Consider the following 22,254-nt stretch of genomic DNA (forward strand, 5'->3'; position numbering starts at 1 on the left):
CCCTAAACTTATCCTAATAAAACCTGTAGGTCTTGACACAGAAAATTCATATATGCTTGCTTACTAATGATACTTTCTATACAACTAAGTAAGGTTATTCTTTGTGGCTTTATACCATAAGGCAGGGGCGGATACAGGGGGGTGCTCAGGGGGCCCGGGCCCCCCTAAAAATCTCCGACCCCCCAGAAAATCTCGAGTGCATGCGGATAGTGGGTACAGAACTGACTCGCTTATAATGTGCCGCAACTATAATACGGAATGTGTCGTCGGCTGTAGGCATGTGCAGGCGCGGATACGGGGGTGGGGAGCTAGATGGCCCGGGCCCCTCCCAAAAAAATATTAGGATAACTAAAATATTTGAAATAACCATGAATTGAGAAAACATAAAATATATTTAAGATATCCCTAAAAAGCTAGAGAGCTGGGGAGCGAAGCCGGCCGCCGCTAGATAGCTCTGGACGCTGTCCTCCAAACTTTAAAAAATTCCTCCTTTAAAGGCGGTGTCACACTAGCACTTTTTCCGTCAACTTTTTCCGTCGTTTTTCTGAAAATCGTCGATGTCTTGGCTGCGGCCTGTCACACACAAACGGTGTTTCGTCTGAAACTTTCCGTCGGCACAGACCAAGGAGTGTAAACAAACATGGAGTCCACGCTGCGGCAAAGATACGCTGCTCTGAACCTAATACTGTGTATTGTGAGACTTAGACGAGCTAAACAAGCCAAAAAGCGTGCATGGATGCGCTCATGGTTGGCTCGTCGGGAAAGAGAAAATGTGTACCACAGGCTGTTAAAAGAGCTGAGTTTAGAGGATCATGAGACTCTGAAGAATTGGATCAGGTTGGACAAGAGCCAGTACCACAGACTTCTGGAGTTAGTGACACCTCTTATTGCCAGAAGTGACACCAGGATGAGGAAGGCTGTCACTGCAGGAGAGCGTTTGAGACAGGTTGAAGCCACGCGGAAAGTCTCGGTCTTGGTCTTGGAAATGTAAACAAAGGCGGAAATTTGCAGGCGGAAACGATCCTGATCGTCTGACAAATTCATGCGATAAGTTCATGCGGAATGATGAAAAGTCGACGGAAATCGCATTAATCGACGGAAAAAGTGCTAGTGTGACACCGCCTTAAGGTTCCTTGGGCTTTACTATGCGGAGGTGGACGGGATGCTCAGGCAGGATTTTTTTTTTCGGTGTCTGATGTAATTTTTCACTCTCCTGCAGGGCAGGAGAGTTAAGTCTATCAATCATAATTTTCAGAAATTTGGAATTTGTGGTCAGAAAATATTATACGGATAACATGAATAGGCTACGGCCACGTGAGCCTACGTCGTCAATGAATGTTTCTCAAAATGGATCACCTGCTCTTATTCAACTCAGCAGCTCCATTGTTCAGGTGCTGAACATACAGTAGTTACTCGGCCACTCTACACTGTCAAGCACAAAACGGTCATTAAAGGTGGTAATATAGCGGCAAAGGTCGATCTCACAGGTGCCATACGCGTCGCCTGCCACTCTCCCCGTCACAATACAGAATCATTACATACTCACCACTGTCACCAGACAAGTTCACTTGGTGCCTCTACAGTATATAGTGCTCCAATCACTTTGACTGCACCTTACACCTAAAATCAAGTAAATATTAGAGGCAAGAAGGAGAGAAGGCACAGTTACGACTTTCGCTCTCTCTCTCTCTCTCTCTGCCAGAGCCATCCCAATCTCGTATGCCTCTTCTTCCTGTCTCCCGCTACAAACACCCCTCCGCCAGTTGACAGCTTGACATCGCGGTACTCTACACACAGTTTTATGAACCCATCATTTCTCTCTCTCTCTCTCTCTCTCTCTCTCTCTCTCTCTCTCTCTCTCTCTCTCTCTCTCTCTCTCTCTCTCTCTCTCTCTCTCTCTCTCTCTCTCTCGCTACTAGGTAGAAGGATAGATAAATGTATTTTCCTTACAGTTATTTTCAGTTTTGTAATTTTCGTCGTGCAAATCATGCGAGGCTGAACAGTAATTAAGTTATTGTGGTGCCCGACACGGACTGACGCACTTATCCTAACACTTCCCTTTTGACCAACACAACAAAAATGGAAGGGAAGCAAAACACAGTGTGCGAGTGTTGGAAAATCAGAGAAGAATCACTTTATTAATAAGAGAAGACAGCTATATAGGTGCGTAACAATGTCAGGAGGCGCCGTTGCAAAGGGCAGCCATCATCATCATCAGCAGCAGCCAAACGTAAACAAACCAAGCCTGACACTCGTGCTGGACGCCGCCCACGGGACCCCGCCACCCAGCGCCCTTTCCCTCCCACTGGTGACGTGCCCTTCTAGCTGCTGGCCCATCACTGCCCCTGAAGTAGATCCTGCCCTCCAAACCCCGCCCATGCATGACCTCGCACACACCCACACCCCTCCACTGCACTCCACGCCTCCATCTTGCTTGCTTACTTACTTGGTTGTGTTGTTTAGAGGCCTCACAGTCGTGGCTGCTGCTGCTCCCGGTCCTGCTCAACAGGGCGATTTGGTCCGGTATGGTGTTGGTAGTCCTACATCTTGAGGTGTAGCCCGGCACTGGGACTGTTTGTAGCAGCTTGTCCAGCCCATTCTGTAACCTGTTTACCGGGCAACCTGTTAGGTTTGGGACTTCCTTAGGCAGGCTGTTAAAGATTCGTGGCCCTTCATGGGACAGACTGGCGGCCAGCAGGTTCCTGCTTCCACCTGCTGGGGCTCTTGTGGGGAGGGATCTTCTGCTGCACTTTCGTCCGGTCCGCTGATTGACGTGCTCTTGCACCATACTAGGCTCATTGCCAACCTACCTACATGAAAAAAGTTATCCTCAACAAAAAGTATTCAAGAATGCATTCACGAATACACTTGTGAAGTATTCATATTTGTATTGAAATTATCAGTATTTAAGAGTATTCGTATAAATATGAAGTATTTGTATTCGAATACACAGTTCTTGTATTCACCCATCCCTGTCCGCAATTCACTATTCCGCTAATCGCTAATCTGCAAATTTTCCTGCTTCGCCGGTCAGCTATCGCAAATCCGCTAATGCTAACGGTAATCATTTTTTTTAGTCCATTAATGAAGTCCGCTAACCATTTTTTAGTCCGCTAACCCTTTATTGGTAGTTGAAAACATAATTTCCGATAACATTACATTACAGTTTATATAGCCTATTTATTTATTATATATATATTTTTTTATATGAGAAGTTTTAAAAAAGCCTAACATAAAATCCTCCCTCTGGCCCAGCCTTCAAGAGGTGCATGTTTCCCTTGGCAGCTTCTCAAAGTTATCATGACATACCTTGGCAACATGCCGCACCATTCAGCGTTACGCCGCCATGGACAACTCAAGCAGATCTCACTCTCACACAGCCATGCAAAAGAGAGAGAGAGAGGTAGTGACCCTCTCTGAGGAGAGTGACGTGGCACCAGCGTCGTCTGGTGGGGAATCCCTGCGTCGCGCTCAAGTTAGAATCGATAGACTATAGTGGACTCATTTTTAGTTGAGCTATGAGACAATGAATGTGGTTAGCAGCTGCCATATCCCCTCCGCCAGTTCATCATTGAAGAAAGGCTAGCCCAAGAATCCTGACATATATCATCCTTAACTACTTGGGTGTTATTCCAGAATTCAGATGTGGTTAGCTTAGATTAATTGGTCTTTTTTATTGAGCTTTTCCGTTATTTTGAGCACTTTGTAGCATTAAACATTTAGTGGTCTGTTAGGGCAGGCTGCCTTGCTAGGCACTGCTCTGTTGTTACTGCTGGGTGTACTTCTGGAGTTTGCCTGAAGGTGATGGCTCTGTGCTAATTATTACTATATATTGTTCATTTTAATGAGGACGAGGTGGCCCCATACTCTGCCTGCTAAACTTTTGGCTGGCCCGGCCCGTGATTTCTTTAATTCTGTTTTTTATAATATTGCAGCCAGGGCAGCCAGCCACAAGTTAACAGCTACAATATGAATTCTGTTTTGGTCGGTGAATGCAGTGCAGCAACAAGGGACTTCTGGAAAACAGAAGGGGGGTTATGTTGGGTTGGTTTAAATTCATTCGGCATTTGGCGTGGATGGTGGAAATTTGCAACTTGGTTCTTCGGATGAAGCAGAAGTTGATTATCGTGTGATTTCATGAACAAAACAGTGTCTCCATAATAACATCAACATTATAGTTTGTCCAGAAGTAATCAGGCACCATCTTTATGTTAGATTTTGATGTCTTTAAAATTTATCTCCAATTCTTTCTCTCCCTCTTTCCTCCAATGTTCTCTCCCTATCTCATTCTTCCCTCTCTCTCCCTATCTCACTCCTTCAATGTTCTCTCCTTATCTCACTCCTCCCTTTCTCTCCCTATTTATTTCCTCCAATGTTCTCTCCCTATCTCATTCTTCCCTTTCTCTCCCTATCTATCCTCAAATTCTGGTGACAAAACAATTTTTTTTATTCATTCATATATTTGTTAGCTATTGGTATGTTTTTTTTAAATTACTCTTGACAAATATTCCTGGCAAGTTAAGTTTAATTTGTGCCTTGTTACAGGTCATCAGTGGATGGCAGACATGAGTGAAGCAGTCCTCTGGCTGCCACAGCAGGTTGGGGACCTGTAACAAGGACACTACTCCAATGGAACCAGACTTGTAAGTACCACGTCACGCTGACCTGTGGAGACTTTTGTTTGTTTTCAGTGTCGCTACAGTAATGCCTGGGTTTACGAGTGCCTTACTTTACCAGTGTTTTGATTCACAAGCAAAAAAAATCACTAAAAATGCCTTGGTTTATGATTGGTGACGGTGTAGGAGCACCCTGTCTGTACACGTTGAGGACACAAGCCTTTGTTCGCTGCAAGGTGAGGGCGCTCACACTGCGTTGTGGTAGACTCACAGAGGCAGCGCCTGGTTGTGTTGGTGCCCCTGTGTGAAATCTTTGTGTTTTCAGCACTACTGCAATGTGCATTCATTTTATATGGTTTGCAAGCAAAATTCCAGAAGGATTTAAGCTCATAAACCGAGGTATGACTGACACTATCAAGGAGACTGTCTGGCAGCACAGTAAACCCTCGATGAGACGGACTAATTGGGGGGAACTTGGTTCATTATTGCCGAGAGTCCGTTATGAGTGGCTGTTATTTTAAAATACTTATAATATTACCGGCGAACCTAATAAATGTAAGCATATAGTTTATATTACTGTGTGTGTTGTCAGCACATTGTCTGTATAGCTGCACAGCACACTTGGCGAGGCACTGAGGCTGCCAGGTTGGCAGTGGGCCGTATTGTTACGGATATGGATAAAATTTTACAAGTGCACCACTGGAAGACCAAACCGTTAGTTAGTTTGTGTTGTGAAATAACCTGCTAGCTCTTTTTTATCACATAAAGGATTGATGACTTTCAATGCCTGCTGTGCTGCCGCAGCCACAAAACAGGTTCAGCTTGCTTACTGTTTCTACATTTCACTCAGTGCTCACAAAGATCAAAAGTGGACAAGATAGAACAAAATCAAGCAATTTTTTTCCTGCTGTGTATTCCCCAGGTGTGCATGCTCACCTGGTTTACTCCCCTGGTGGGCTTCCCAACCCCACAGTCCCCATGGGGATGAGGGGAAGCCGCACTCTGCTGAGGGTCTCAGTACATAATTACATAGACAAAAACAAATACTGAAGAAAGAGCTGGATAGTGCATCCTATGCAGTCAACTTATAATTATGATTAGATCAAGAGCTACAGTCCATTTAGTGACATATACTGAACAGTGCTTGTACTGAACAGCAGAGTGACTTACAGGAGGTATTTCTGGTAGTAAACAACCCCCGCCATGTTTGCTGCTTATTTCCACCACGCCAAAGCCAATGAATTCAAACTAACCAAACCTAACTTGGCTCCCAGCGACCCCCACAAGCTGTGTCAGCACCGACACTCACAAATGCTTGGCAATTTCCCATTACATTTACGTCCTGGATTGATGCGTGACATTTTTTGTGGTGTGAATACGTTCTCCATTTGAATGTGAACCACAAGCAGGGAAATATTTCACGGGTGGGCTGGAAAGACTACAGTAACCCAAGGATTGGTCAGCAGAGGAGAGCAAGCTGGCTAGCAGTTGTACTTACCGGTTCGTCCAGAAATTATTCTTGGTGGATCCCCGTGGATTTCTGACCCTCTGACCTTGTCCGTTATGGCCGGAACTGTTGTAAGCAGATCTGTTATATCCCGGGTTTTACTGCATCTTATGTATTAGCAAGTTGTGATTATTTTGTGACATAGCTGTGTCAGTGGTGTGTTGTTTCCTAGTGTTACATGTAGTGTGTTGCTTCAAGCTGTTTGGAACACAGTGGACCCAGGAGCCTGCAACTTGCTCAAATTATTGTTGCTTCTCTCTGATTTCAGGGACGGTGCCAGGGAGACCAACGCTGTGTGAGTGTCCCAGTGGCTTACTGTGCTGCGCCAAGGTGTTGAGAAGTAACGTGGAGGTTGAGGTGAGTGAGTGTTATATCACTGTTATAATTGAGTGGGTTGGCAGTGGCTGGGGTAATACACCACTCTTAGAGGCCTCAAGATGGAGATAAATAAAATGGATTACACACACAGGAAGGTTGAAGGGATTGTTATTACTGTGATGGATTACAGACACACTGCTGTTCATGGGAAGGGAAGGGAAGGGAAGGAGCGAACGACTAAAAAGTAAAGAGAAGAGATAGAGGAAGAGGAAAGGAAGGGAAGGAAAAGAAGGAACAAGCAAAAAGTGAAGGAAAGGAAATGGAAGGAAAAAAAAGGAGTGAACAACCAAAATGTGAAAGGAAGAGAAAAAGTAGAGGGAAGGGAAGGGGAGGAAAGAGTGGAGGTAGAAGGGAAGGAATACCAATGCTGATTTAGTTAATTAATAAACAAACAAACACATTGAAATGAATCAAACTAACACACACACACACACACACACACACACACACACACACACACACACACACACACACACACACACACACACACACAACACACAGGTAGTTGAAGTCTGGCCATGTCAAGGAACACATCTGCCTGGCCACGCACCAGCTGAGAGCACAGGAAGTCTGCAATAGGCCTATGGTAGGTCTTGTCAAGGCAGCTCGTCAACTAACCCCTCCCAACATCACTGTCCATTCCACTCATCCACCACTCTGTTAGTATTGGCACTCACTTGCCACATGACTGCCAGGCCTGTTCCATTCATTAACCAGTCTGTTAGTATTGGCACTCACTCACCACATGACTGCCAGGCCTGTTCCACTCATCCACCACTCTGTTAGTAAACCAATTCTTGCCTGTGTCCATGTTGAATCTGAATATATCCAGTTTAAACCCATTACTACATGTCCTGCCTAGTTCTCTAACCATAATAATCTTATTAATATCCCCCTTACTAAAGCCCTTCATGCTGTTATAAGATACACAACACTTCATTACAGCCGCTGGACCCACCACCTATCGGCAAGTGTTCCAGGAGGCAAGAAGGAGTGACTCTACACCATGGAACTTTGACAGACCTCCTCCTCCTGCCTTCAAGTCTGGCCAAGTAAGTGTGTGTGTGTGTGTGTGTGTGTGTGTGTGTGTGTGTGTGTTTCTAAAGGAGTGACTAAAGACTCTCTCTCTCTCTCTCTCTCTCTCTCTCTCTCTCTCTCTCTCTCTCTCTCTCTCTCTCTCTCTCTCTCTCTCTCAACTATTACTCCTCCTCCTCCTACTACTACTACTACTACTACTACCACTACTAGGAAAACTCAAATCAGGATCTTCTTTTTTCTCATACAACTTCTACTTTTTCAGCTTTAACTCAACGGCTACTTCACTTAGAGTAACCCCCTTTTACCCACACCTGGCCACACCCTTGTCCTAACACCACACCAAGTTATAATCTCCTAACTTGTAGACTTTTAGCAGGAGAAGCAAAAAAGTTGACATATATTACTAGGAAAATTCAAATGAGGATATTCTTTTTTCTCATACAACTGCTACTTTTTCAACTATAACTGAACTGCTACTCCACCGCCAGTAACCCCCTTTTACCCACACCTGGCCACACCCTTGTCCTAACACCACACTAAATTATAGTCTCCTTAATTGTATAGTTTTAGCAGAAGCAGCAAAAAGGTCAACATATATCACTCAAAAAACTAAAATCCCACCAAATTTTTTCATCACGATCTCTAACATAAACCATTTGAACACCACCACTACTACTACTACACCCCCATTGACCACCCTTTCTCCTTCTCCTTCTCCTCTCTTTCTCTTCCTCCTCTGCCTCCTCCTTCCCTCCAGGACTTACCAGCCCTGCATCATGCCATCTCCCAAGTGGTGTCTTTCCTTTGTTTATTATAAATGTTAGGAAATGTTACACTCATTGAGGAATGTACTAGTACAAATGATATTATTTGAATATAATATAGGAATAAAACCAAACATATAAAAATATGCCTCCCCAAAAGCTAGGCCACTGCACAAGATGAACATGTGTTAGGCATTGCAGTAAAGAACATAGGATACATTAGGCCATTCATTGCCTCCCTACAAAAGAGCAACTTATAAAAACATGTGTTAGGCATTGCAGTAAAGAACATAGGATACATTAGGCCACTCATTGCATCCCTACAAAAGAGCAACTTATAAAAACATGTGTTAGGCATTGCAGTAAAGAACATAGGATGCATTAGGCCATTCATTGCATCCCTACAAAAGAGCAACTTATAAAAACATGTGTTAGGCATTGCAGTAAAGAACATAGGATGCATTAGGCCATTCATTGCATCCCTACAAAAGAGCAACTTATAAAAACATATGTTAGGCATTGCAGTAAAGAACATAGGATACATTAGGCCATTCATTGCATCCCTACTAAAGAGCAACTTATAAAAACATGTGTTAGGCATTGCAGTAAAGAACATAGGATGCATGAGGCCATTCATTGCATCCCTACAAAAGAGCAACTTATAAAAACATGTGTTAGGCATTGCAGTAAAGAACATAGGATACATTAGGCCATTCATTGCATCCCTACAAAAGAGCAACGTCTAAAAAGAGAAACCAGTAAGACAGTTGTTGTTGTTGGTGCGGTGAATGTGGACCTCTGGTAACACAGTGAGCCCCTTCATGTGTGTGTGTGTGTGTGTGTGTGTATCTGTGTGTGTGTGTGTGTGTGTGTGTGTGTGAGGTGATCCCTCATGGTCACAGCGTCACTGCCTTCAAAACTCCTGCCTTCTGGCTTTTTTAGAAGCATAGCCATCGATGACATGGTCGTGTGATGGCAGCTGTTTGCCAGTCTCCTGATTGATGCTGATTATTGCAAGTCCACTGAGGCCATCTTGTCCCATGGGTGGTAGGACTTTATGAGCCTTAGCTCTGAAAAGCTCCTCTCTGTTGAGACCACAGTCACTGGGAGAGTGCCGGCAGTCTGTAGAGCAATCCACAGATTGCCGTAAAGTTCTTTCAGCTGATTTTTGTGGATGTTGGAGAGAAACCCCAATGCAGTCAAGTCATCTGAAGGCACGGGCGACAAGTTGTTGATTTCAAGAGCCCGTGCCTTTCCATCAATGTGGTTTTTATTCCCAGTGCTTAGAGTGGTACAGAGCTGCTTGTGGCATTGCTTGGACAACGCCTCACCAGCCAGTCTTATAAAGTTGAACAGCAGCACTCCAAATTTGTCTCTGATTTCTGCCAGTGTTTGAAAGCTTTCCTTTAATGAGTCAATGGTGGTGTCCACAACCATGTTAAAGAATTCAGTTGGTAACCTCTTGATAGCCTGGGGCTTCATAGGCAAAGTGTTTCTCTGTGCCTCTTAAGCACAGGATTCATCTGGTCGCATACAGCAGCAAAGCTCTGTATCTTCTCACTGAGGTTGTTGCCTTCATGAGGAGGTCAAGTGCTACATCAAGCTGCCTTGTGGCAGGAGCCTGCTCCTTGCTTGGCCCCATTGTCATACGACTGTCCTCTGCAGTTGTCAGAAGGAATACTCAGGCCTGTTCTGAATCAAAGATGATAAACAAAGACCTGTGTTGTTTGGGAAGCCACAAGAAATGCTAGAAAGTGTTCCTTGAGTTCCAGCGCTTCATCAGTGTTGACAGTCCTTGTGACAACCAACATCTGGCTTGCGTCAGGAGTACCATGACTCAACAATACTTGGACCGTTTAATCTCAGCCACCACGGAGTCCAACATTTTCCTAGTGATTGAAGCAGTCAGCCCATTTTGTATCACATTTCCAAGGTAGCTGGAATGACTGGACTGCCCACGATGCTGCTTCATGGCAGGATCAAATTTGGCGAGCAGCTCCGGCCACCTCTTTTAAGACATTTCCATTGTGTTGTTGTGTTAGTAGACAATGCAAGATTTCTCTCAGCTAGAGATTGTACGATAGAGATCAGGCAGGTCAGGACATCCCTCTTCTCTGCCTCTGTCCTCTGGCCTTGATCCATGGTCGTGCCGAGGCAGTTCCAAATCCTTCCATGTTGTCATGTGGCTGTGTTCTGGAGTGCCTTCATGACTTTTCAGAAGTGTGCCTGTGTTTGTCCAGTTAGAGAGTCCCTCTGCCATTAATTTAACGTCCTTTCTTGAGAATAGCTTGCAGCAAAGTACATGTTTCTTCTCAGTAGGTTAGCCAAGTTTTCCCCATTCGCAGGAAATCAACACTTTGCTCTGTGAGCGTTTATCTCCTTCAGCTTTCTTCTTTGTTCTTTGCTGGGCACCAGAAGGGTGTATTGTCCTTTTCCACGCCATGTCGCCGCCACTCCTCACTCCACGCTGAGCCTGACACAGTGATGCTGCGTACAGCTTGCTGGAGGCAAAGCACTACATGTACGTTCTGGAGGCCTGATCCAAATTTCAGGAGAATATGGCAAAATACTTGAAAATATATGAATTTCTGGATTAATAAAGAAAATTCAGTAAATCTATTGATACACAACACACATTTTAGTAATAATAATAATAAAAAATAATAACAATGGCAGCTTGGGGGGCCTATGCAACTGTTTGCACATAACAAGAAACATCCCTGAGTCTAGGCCATCTTGAGACACATGACAGCCACGGTATAAATCAACACAGAATGATGTGTTGTATAGAAAGTCTCTTTAGCAAGGCAGCATGTACGTATGAGTTTTGTGAGTCAACAAGACCTGCAGTGAGTGTTTTGTTAGGACAAGTACAGCCAGCACCTTAGATCATGACACTCAGAGTGTGTTTGGACGAGAAATAGAAGAATTGACAGCTGCAGTGCCCTCTGTAGAATAGATCATAATGAAGAACCCAAACTTGGCAATAGATTTAACACATTGCAATTATCAGCTGTAGTGAACCTTCATACAATAGACTGATAGATACATAGATTGTTACATGCTTTATTCAACAACTTCATGGCTTGCAGTAATAGATAGGACATACGACAAAGATATTATTATTATTACCAACTATTTATTTATTTATTTTTTCAGCATACAAGAACATTGAGGAAGAGGAGGAAGAAGAAGGAGAGGAGGAGGAGGAGGAGGATAAATAATTAGTGAGAACAAAATATCAATGAAAAATAAGAAAATGAGAGAAAAAAGTGAGAAAATGAAAGATAGTGAAAAGTGAGATAGTGAGGAAAAATATTTACTGCTGAAAAAAAGAGAGAGAGAGAGAGATACAGAATAAAGTGAGAAAGTGACTGGATTACTACTACTACTACTACTACTACTACTACTACTACTACTACTACTACTACTACTACTACTACTACTACTACTACTACTACTACTACTACTACTACTACTACTACTACTACTACTACTACTACTACTACTACTACTACTACTACTACTACTACTTCTACTACTACTACTACTACTACTACTACTACTACTACTACTACTACTACTACTACTACTACTACTTTTTTTTTTTTTACGGGCCTCCATCTATTAGAGTTGCGTTGTGAGCGGTATATTCTCTCATATCCTTTCACAAAGCAATTCATTGGCCCCACCCCGCCAATGACTGTGGCCGACAACCATCCTTATTTAATATTACAAACCTTACTAAACATATTATTTTTAAGCTAACCGAGCTTGTGGTTGATACGACTATCAACCACCGTCGCCTCAAAGTCCAGGTCGGCAATGCGGGTGGTTTTGGGTGCAGGTGACCTGGTTCCTCTCAGGCAGACCAAGGCTGACCTCAGGAGGGAGAAGGACAGCCTGCATCTCATCCAGGCGACCACACTGCTTCTTGGCTGCTACTACTACTACTACTACTACTACTACTACTACTACTACTAACTCTTCCTCCAACCTGCAGGATGTGTGAAGAAGAAGAGGAAGAAGAGGAAGAAGAGGAAGGCTCAGGAGGAAGGAAAGTCCCTCACTGCATTGAGACTCAAGGTAATATTGATTAATTTTTCATTTCTTCCCAATGTTTTTTTTGTGTGTGTGTTTATTTGTTTGTTCCTTCCTTCCTTCCTTTGCATACATGTAGGAGGGGCAGGAAGGAGGGAGGAAAGGGAAGGAGAGAATGAAGGAACAAAGGAGGGAGGGACACAGATAGATTTATAGGGATTCTCTCTCTCTCTCTCTCTCTCTCTCTCTCTCTCTCTCTCTCTCTCTCTCTCTCTCTCTCTCTCTCTCTCTCTCTCTCTCTCGATAATAGATAGATAGATAGATTTGTTTTGTGTGTATTTTTGTCTCCTGGTAGATAGATCCCTAAGACACACTTGCTGGTCAGTAAGTAACATTATGGAAAACTAAACTAAAAAGATCCTTAAAACAGCATGATAAGACGTGACCTTTCTTGCCTTATAGTGCAGCAAGTGGTTGTTGTTGTGTTCCAGTGAGGGCCAGGGACTCCTGGAGTGTACAGACAGACCTTTCTTGCCTTATAATGCAGCAAGTGGTTGTTGTTGTGTTCCAGTGAGGGACTCCTGGAGTGTACAGACAGACCTTTCTTGCCTTATAATGCAGCAAGTGGTTGTTGTTGTTGTGTTCCAGTGAGGGACTCCTGGAGTGTGCAGACAGACCTTTCTTGCCTTATAGTGCAGCAAGTGGTTGTTGTTGTGTTCCAGGGACTCCTGGAGTGCACAGAGAGGAAGGAATAATGCTGTCTTCACCAGAGAGTGCTAAAGGGAGGGGTTGGGTAAAGGTTTATTATATAGAGAGTAATTTACCAAGATAACCTGGTGTTTGGCAGTAGGAGGGAGTTGCTTTAGAGCAGCGGCAGGCAGGGATGTAAGGTCACCATGCATTGTTTGGCCGGCGTTGGCTAGCTGAGGGTAACAATAATTTAGTGAGCTTGTGCCTTACTGAAAAACTGTTCTTGCCCAAGAAGAACAATAAAGTGCAGCTGTTTTAGTGTGGGAAGTGTCTCCTGAGGAGTCAATAATAGGGGCTGCAGACAGTACATTTCCAGCAGTGTTTGGTGCGCCCACAAAAAGAGCTTCCACAATGCTAAAAAATGCAGGTCACTCTTACACAAACTGTACCTAATGAAGGATTTCCCTTACCTGAAAGCATCTTATAGTAGGTCATCTTTACATAAACTTATTACAAATACATCACCATCATCATCATCATCATCATCATCGTTTAACGTCCATTTCTTCCTTGTGGTGGACGGGGTATGAGCCTCCTCCTCCACTGTCCATTTCCTCCGTGATGTTCAGCCTCCTCATATCTTCCTCCACCTTGGCCTTCTCTTCTGCCTCAAGGTTCAGTTCAGGATGTGTTCTTCTCCTCACAAACCACCTTAATCTGGCCTTACTCCTCCAGGCCACTCCTCCCTACCACTTCTTCATTTGAGATTCCATCCTGCCATGTGATTGCCGTCAAGTATCTCAGCATTCTCACACCACACTAGTGCCTCCAGCTGTTTCCTGCCAGCCCAGGTCTCTGCCCCGCACACACACACACACACACCTGTGCTGCCAGGCGGGATATTCTGGTTCACTAGTAAGCCTGCCAGTTCCCTGCACTCTTCCAAGCACAAGCTGTCCTGCCTCTCACTGCTGCCAGGCGGGATATTCTGGTTCATTAGTAAGCCTGCCAGTTCCCTGCACTCTTCCAAGCACAAGCTGTCCTGTCTCTCACTGCTGCCAGGCGGGATATTCTGGTTCACTAGTAAGCCTGCCAGTTCCCTCCACTCCTCCAAGCACAAGCTGTCCTGCCTCTCACTGCTGCCAGGCGGGATATTCTGGTTCACTAGTAAGCCTGCCAGTTCCCTGCACTCTTTCAAGCACAAGCTGTCCTGCCTCTCACTGCTGCCAGGCGGGATATTCTGGTTCACTAGTAAGTCTGCCAGTTCCCTGCACTCTTCCAAGCACAAGCTGGCCTGCCTCTCACTGCTCTTCCGTATGACATCCCCAGGTGTCCACTACAGGGCGTCACCATCCACACTTCCACCTCTGTCCTCCAACACAAGGGAAGGCTGCACCAGCTCCATGCATGTCTCCTACACCCGAACACCTCCCATGACACCACCTCCTGCACACTCCCTCTTCACGGATATCTCCCGCTACTCTCCATTCCTATCATCGCCACGACCTTTGTCTTTTTCACCCTCAGCTCTCTTCCCCGCCCTAAACTCCTCCTCCCATTAACACCAGGTCATACAACAGCTCCCTCTCTTCTTGTGTTAGAATGTTGTGTTTGTAACAGATGTGGATTCTGAGATATTGGCAGTTGAATTTAGAGCTATAGTTAAATTGAGGTCATTTTTGGCATGGTTTTTAAGTTGAAAGTAATTAAACCCTCCTGAACTATAAGGTTATGAGCACTGCCAGTTACAGGCGTTGTAGGTGAGTGTTAGGAGCATCTTGTGTCAGAATATTGTGTTCCTGACTGTTGTAGATTCTGAGATATTGGCAGTTATTAGAGTTGTCGTTGTCATTGAATTTTGGATATTTTTGTGTTGGAAAGTTTTTAGCTAAGTACAGATATTTCATGAACTATAAGGTTATGAGCACTGCCAGTTATAGGTGTTGTAGGTGAGTGTTAGGAGCATCTTGTGTTGGAATCTTGTGTTCCTAACTCTTGTGCTTACCGAGATATTGGCACTTGAAGTTGACACACACACACACACACACACACTAACTCTGCGATGGTTCTTGCAGGGAAGGAGCCGAGATGAGACCAGACTCAGCCCTCCAGTGAGCCCAGGTGACCACCAGGGGGACACCCACGCACCTCATGGCTTAGGGGAAAATGCATGAAGGTGGTGGGTGAGTGAAGCAATGCACCCCCTGTGTATGCTCAGGTCCCAGGCTACGTCAGGTCAGGGGCTGCCTCAAGAACAAGTCATTTCTCTCCACACTTTCCTCCATTTTTCTCCTGTTAATCCTGCTTAATCTTTCCTCTTCCTCCTCCTGTCTTCTGCTTCTTCCTCCTCCTCTTCGTTCCTCTCCTATCTCCACTTTTATCAAGGTCTGTGTATTTCTCCAATGTGATTTTGGTGGTTTCATTATTTCCTCCTCCAAGTTCAAGTCCATTTTTCTCCCTTTTCCTTCCTCTCTTCCTCCTTTCCTCCTATACCAAAAAATAGCTTAATCTTTCCTCTTCCTCCTCCCATCTTCCTCTTCCTCCTCATCCTTTTCATTTCCCTGTTATCTCCACTTTTATCAAGGTCTATGACTTTGTAAACTTTGCAGAATGGACGAAAAAAACACCAGAAATTGCTTGTTTATTTATTGAGCAAACTGACACTTCTTGCAGAGAGAGAAAAAGAGAGAGAGAGAGGGGGCTTATGTCTGGGGGGCATGTGTCTGTGGGGTTGTCAACACACTGTGGGGGACACCCTGTTGGGCCTGGGAGCTGAGAGAGAGAGAGAGAGAGAGAGAGAGAGAGAGAGAGAGAGAGAGAGAGAGAGAGAGAGAGAGAGAGAGAGACACACACACACACACACACATTCTTGGCACTAAACTCTGCCAGACTCTTGCAGGAAGGGAGACAGAGACGAGACCACTGAGCCGAGGGAACCAGTCAGGCCTTCAAGATGCTGCCTGGATGCTGGGGGAGACGAGACGAGACGAGTCCTGTTGGGGAGAAGATGGAGGGAGATTGATTGAAGGGCAGAGATGAGAGAGAGATGGAACTAACTCTCTCTCTCTGTATTTCTATAAAGAGAAGACTAATAAAGTTTGGAAATATATATTACAACGGATATATTTAAACCTACTACTCTTCTTCTTCTTCCTTGTCTCTTTCCTCTGTCCACCAGTGAGCTATTGTATTCTTCCCTTCCCTTCCCTTCTCTTCTCTTCCCCTCCCCTCCCAAGATGCCGCCTGGATGTTGAGGGGAGAGAGAGAGAGGATGAGATGGCTCTCTCTCTCTCTCTCTCTTCTTTTCAATGGACCTTATACACTTTTACATTACTTTTTTTTGTGAGAGAGAGAGAGAGAGAGAGAGAGTTCCAGCTTCCAGTCCCTTGCTGAGCTGAGTGACCAGACAGCACCAGCCAGTCAGCCATAGCCCTGAAAAGATATATGGTGGTTAGGTCCCGGTAGATTGTGGTGGAGTGGTAGAAATTGTGGTTGAATGTCAGGTCTTGGGTTGAAATTCTGGGGTTACAGAGTTGAAAAAGTTTTGAACAAGTTGAGTTTTTGGGGTTGAACTTGTGATGACTGATGGTTGAATTGTGGTAGACTGGTAGAGGGATGTTGGGCAAATATTGTGTGGTGGTTAGACCCTGGTAGATTGTGGTAGACTGGCAGAAATCATGGTTGAAAGAGACAATAGTAACTTACCACATATCAGCAACTTCCTGTGCCAGCTTCCATCAGTTGCACGATCTGTAATAATAATAATAATAATAATAATAATAATAATAATAATAAGAGTATATAAAATTAATCTGTATTTTCTCATTCCTGAGCGAGAGAGAGAGAGAGAGAGCGAGAGAGAGAGAGTTACCTCCACATCTGAAAAGGAATATTTATAATATTCCTTCCTATTCCTCCTCACACACACACAAAAATTCTGACACACCAAAGTTATGACCTCCGCAGCAGCAGCAGTTAGACGCTGAATTATAGTCACAAGTTATAGTGTGCGTCGTGCCAAGTCCCTACTGGTGAGCCTGGTTCAGACCCTCACACCAACCACCTCCCAGGGCCAAAACGGAGGTGGGTTGAGTTCTAATGTGTGTTTCCTTGTTTCACGGTACAGAGGAAGGGTCACACACCTAACCCGGGAAATGCCCGCAACTCCTAGGAAAGCCTGGTCAAATGTGTGTTTCTTTAGGTTCACAGTACAGAGGAAGTGTCCCACTACCACCAGGGTCACACACCTAATCCGGGAAATGCCCACAACTCCTAGGAAAGCCTGGTCAAATACGTGTTTCTTTAGGTTCACAGTACAGAGGAAGGGTCACAAAACTACCCCTGGAAATGCCCACAACTCCTAGGAAAGCCTGGTGAAATGTGTGTTTCCTTAGGTTCACAGTACAGAGGAAGGGTCACACTACCACCAGTATCACACAACTACCCCGGGAAATGCCCACAACTCCTAGGAAAGCCTGGTCAAATGTGTGTTCCCTTAGGTTCATGGTACAGAGGAAGGGTCAAACTACCACCAGGGTCACACAACTACCCTGGGAAATGCCCACAACTCCTAGGGAAAGCCTTGCCAAATATGTGTTTATTTAGGTTCACGGTACAGAGGAAGGGTCACACTACCACCAGGGTCACACAACTACCCTGGGAAATGCTCACAACTCCTAGGAAAGCCTGGTCAAATGTGTGTTTCCTTAGGTTCACGGTACAGAGGAAGGGTCACACTACCACCAGGGTCACACAACTACCCTGGGAAATGCCCACAACTCCTAGGAAAGCCTGGTCAAATGTGTGTTTCCTTAGGTTCATGGTACAGAGGAAGGGTCACACTACCACCAGGGTCACACACCTACCCCGGGAAATGCCCACAAATCCTAAGAAAACCTTGGCAAATGTGTTTTTCTTTAGGTTCACGGTACAGAGGAATGGGCACACTACCACCAGGGTCACACACCTACCCCAGGAAATGCCCACAAATCCTAAGAAAGCCTGGTCAAATGTGTGTTTCTTTAGGTTCACAGTACAGAGGAAGGGTCAAGCTACTACCTGGGTCACAAAACTACCGCTGGAAATGCCCACAACTCCTAGGAAAGCCTGGTCAAATATGTGTTTCTTTAGGTTCATAGTACAAAGGAATGGTCAAACTACCACCAGGGTCACAAAACTGCCCTGGCAATGCCCACACCTAGGAAAGCCTGGTAAAATGTGTGTTCCCTTAGGTTCATGGTACAGAGGAAGGTTCACACTACTACTAGGGTCACAAAACTACCCCTGGAAATGCCCACAACTCCTAGGAAGGGCCTGGTCAAATGTGTTTCCTTAGGTTCACAGTACAGAAGGGTCAAACTACTACCAGGGTCACAAAACTACCCCTGAAAATGCCCAAAACTCCTAGGAAAGCCTTGGCAAATGTGTTTCCCTTAGGTTCATGGTACAGAAGAAGGGTCACACTACCACCAGGGTCACACAACTACCCCTGGAGATGTCCACAACTCCTAGGAAAGCCTGGTCAAATGTGTGTTTTCATAGGTTCACAGTACAGAGGAAGGGTCACACTACCACCAGGGTTACAAAACTACCCCTGGAAATGCCCACAACTCCTGGGAAAGTCTTGTCAAATGTGTGTTTCCTTAGGTTCATAGCACAGAGGAGGGGTCACAAAACTACCCCTGGAAATGCCCACAACTCCTAGGAAAGCCTTGTCAAATGTGTGTTTTCTTAGGTTAACAGTACAGAGGAGGGGTCACAAGACTACCCCAGGAAATGCCCACAACTCCTAGGAAAGCCTGGTCATATGTGTGTTTCTTTAGGTTCATAGTACAGAGGAAGGGTCACAAAACTACCCCTGGAAATGCCCACAGCTCCTAGGAAAGCCTTGTCAAATGTGTGTTTTCTTAGGTTCATAGTACAGAGGAAGGGTCACAAAACTACCCCTGGAAATGCCCACAACTCCTAGGAAAGCCTTGTCAAATGTGTGCTTTCTTAGGTTCACAGTACAGAGGAAGGGTCACAAAACTACCCCTGGAAATGCCCACAACTCCTAGGAAAGCCTGGTCATATGTGTTTCTTTAGGTTCACAGTACAGAGGAAGGGTCACAAAACTACCCCTGGAAATGCCTACAACTCCTAGGAAAGCCTGGTCAAATGTGTGTGGCAGTCGAAATGTGGGCCGAGAGAGAGAAAGAGAGAGAGAGAGAGAGAGAGAGAGAGAGAGAATGTTCCATAATAGACTCGGAGCAGAGTGAGGATGACTCATTTTCTCGCCGGCAACACACGCCTCAGTGAATAAGTTACCCGAGTAATACGTTCACCTGGATCACAGTCTGTTCACCCCAGGACGGCAATGAGTCAGTATTTTTTTTTTTTTTTACAGCTAAGGAGACAGTTCAAGGGTGTTAAAAAAAAAAAAAAGCCTGGTACTTACTGCTCCTGAATAGAGGTAAAAGGTCTGGTGCTCGAGGTCACGTGTTGCCTCCTGCCCGGGGTCGCCTCAGAGCACGCTGCATCCCGCCTCAACGCTGCTGCTGCTGCAAAAGACGGGGTGAATAGATCGTCGGTGGGGATCATGTTTCTTAATGGTCCCTCTGAGCGAGAAAAATGAGAAAAAATCACCCCTCACACAAACCATTTCATAATATATATCAAAGCATTTGTGATCAGTTTATGCATCATCTATTTTGGGGGGTATAATTATATCATGGCACAAATTTTGCCCGTCGCTGCTGCTGGGTTAATATGCTTGCTTGTATATCACTTGAACACAATGCATGCTTTGAAGAAGTCTGAACTAGGCTGTGATACACACACACAGTACAGAGGAAGGGTCACACTACCACCAGGGGCACAAAACTAACCCTGGAAATGCCCAAAACTCACCCACAGCCCACAACCCACGGCCCGGTAGCTCAGTGGGTAGAGCGTCTGCCTCACAACCAGAAGGGCCGGGGTTCAATTCCCCGGCCGGGTGAAGATGAGTTGGGTCTTTCACGTGTAGCCCCTGTTCACCTAGCAGTGTACGCGACGTCAGGCAAGGGGTTGTGACCTCGTTGTGGCGGTGTGTTGTGTGTGAGTGGTCTCAGTCCTGCCCAAAGATTGGTACTACGAGCTCTGTGCTCTTCCGTAGGGGAACGGCTGGCTGGCTGACCCGCAGCAGACCAAGAGCTGAATTACACACACACACACTTTCATTCCATTCTGTTGTAAATATCTTAAATAATGTTTAGTTTGCGTACATACATGGCTTAATGATGCTACTGTAAGAATTCTAGTATAGTCAAACCATTTCATATAGTCTGGGCGTTCAATTCCGTGGATTCTTTCCTCCCCTCTGCTCTGCCACACAGCCCCAACACCTGTCCCTTCCTCTCATATGCTACCATTAAGAATCATGATCCCCACTGCTACCGGGTTAAATATACAGGACTAACATGCCAGGGACTCACCGAGCAGGCTGTGTTGGGGAGGTAGTCCAGGCCACACTCTTCCAGCATGTCAGTGGCCACGGACAGGGGGATGTCACTCACTGCCGCCAAGTACATCAACCGGTACAGCAGGTCCGGGGAGAAGATCTTGACCTTTGGGGGGAGAGAGAGAGAGAGAGAGAGAGAGAGAGAGAGAGAGAGAGAGAGAGAGAGAGAGAGAGAGAGAGAGAGAGAGAGATTCAACATTACTATTTATGTTATATTAATTTACAAGATGCATTCAACTTAGCCATAACATTTTCCACCTCAGCCTGCACCCCTCAACAGAGAGAGAGAGAGAGAGAGAAGAGAGAGAGAAAGTTGATCCATACCCTTCCTCTTCATTTCTAACTCTTTAACTCTCTCTCTCTCTCTCTCTCTCTCTCTCTCTCTCTCTCTCTCTCTCTCTCTCTCTCTCAAGAACTTTACGTGTATATTCTTTTCTATTTGTCTTGTTCAAACCTTCAGTGTTTGAGCACCCACCTGTGACAGTGTTCAACATGTGGTGTGCTTGTTGAGCTGCAGGGTGTGGACAGGGACGTCCTCATCCCAGTCCTGGCTGGGAGCATCATCACTGTATAGATCATGAGAGTTAATACAGGTAACTGTAGATTTACGCGAGTTTGGTTTACGCGTTTTTTAAATACCGCGTGGTCCAAAATCTAAATAAATGTTTAATTTACACATCTTTTTTCTTTTATACGCGATATTTTCTGGAGTGTCCACCAGATGTCTCAAGCAACTGGACTCACACGGTCACACAGCTGAGCTCAGTTCTTTCCGCGCGCCACTTGAACAACAATACAGTACCCACGCTACTCAACAACACCCTCGCTGCTGTGCTAACACGAGGGGAAGGGCAGCCAGAGGAGGAACCACGAGAGGGAGAGGAGTCAGAGTGATACAGGAGGCAATACAAACCTACCTCTTGTTGGATTTACTACAGTGTTTTGGATTTACGCAATGACCTCTTCACAATACTCGCGCAAATCCAGAGTTACCTGTATATGCAAAACATCGTAAATCAACACACTGGGAACTATGGGAGGCCTGCACCCCGTCACTAACACCTCACCTTGGACAAGAGCTGCTTCAGATTCTCGGCAGTTTCCTCAAGGCTGTTCCCGAAGCCCTCCGAGTCACCCAGCAGCTTGTGAGTCTCCAGCGAGTGCTTCCTGCCCGAGGCAGCACGATGGCTGCGGGGAAGGCTGAGGAAGGGAACAAATTAAGGATTGGTGTGAGTTGCATTGTTCTTGTTGCTGGTATTTCCATGTGAGGATGAAGAGCAGTGATCACAGGGATTATATACTTTCTCTTTTTTTACAGCAGAGGAAGCAGCTCAAGGGCAAAAAAAAAGAAACACTAATGAAAAAAAAGCCTGCTATTTGCTGCTCCCACAAAAAGCGCTCAGAGGAGTGTCCAAAAGAGAGGTCAATTTAACCCAGTAGCAGCGACGGGCCAAATTTGTGGCTTTACCGTGTAGCAGCGAATGCCAAATTTGTGGCTTTACCGTGTACCAGCGACGGGCCAAATTTGTGGCTTTACCGTGTAGCAGCAACGGGCCAAATTTGTGGTATTACCGTGTAGCAGCAACGGGCCAAATTTGTGGCTTTACCGTGTAGCAGCGACGGGCCAAATTTGTGGCTTTACAGTGTAGCAGCGACGGGCCAAATTTGTGGCTTTAGGCTGCGTTTACACCAAGCACGTCGCGTCCCGTCACGTCACGTCACGTCACGTCACGTCAAGTC

At 45.4% G+C, this 22,254-nt stretch overlaps 2 long non-coding RNA genes across 5 annotated transcripts; one reads left to right on the top strand and one right to left on the bottom strand.

The window, feature by feature from the left end:
• Positions 1–2,136: 2,136 nt before the first annotated feature.
• On the top strand, positions 2,137–16,145 carry LOC126990105 (uncharacterized). 2 transcript variants are annotated; one of them, XR_007744015.1, is made up of 7 exons: positions 2,137–2,350; positions 4,546–4,643; positions 6,392–6,480; positions 7,447–7,553; positions 12,307–12,389; positions 15,110–15,269; positions 15,934–16,145. It is a non-coding gene; the product is annotated as an uncharacterized LOC126990105 (long non-coding RNA). The 2 variants fall into 2 exon arrangements; XR_007744014.1 differs by having other exon boundaries at positions 2,138–2,350; positions 15,110–15,217.
• Positions 15,893–21,851, bottom strand: LOC126990106 (uncharacterized). 3 transcript variants are annotated; one of them, XR_007744017.1, is made up of 7 exons: positions 21,582–21,851; positions 20,990–21,080; positions 20,489–20,620; positions 19,471–19,573; positions 16,740–16,784; positions 16,174–16,466; positions 15,893–16,027 (listed from the first exon to the last, which is right to left on the bottom strand). It is a non-coding gene; the product is annotated as an uncharacterized LOC126990106 (long non-coding RNA). The 3 variants fall into 3 exon arrangements; XR_007744016.1 differs by having other exon boundaries at positions 16,171–16,466; XR_007744018.1 differs by lacking the exon at positions 20,990–21,080 and having other exon boundaries at positions 16,171–16,466.
• Positions 21,852–22,254: the final 403 nt, after the last annotated feature.

The sequence above is a fragment of the Eriocheir sinensis genome, unplaced genomic scaffold, assembly GCF_024679095.1.
Source record: "Eriocheir sinensis breed Jianghai 21 unplaced genomic scaffold, ASM2467909v1 Scaffold145, whole genome shotgun sequence".
Lineage (NCBI taxonomy): Eukaryota > Metazoa > Arthropoda > Malacostraca > Decapoda > Varunidae > Eriocheir > Eriocheir sinensis.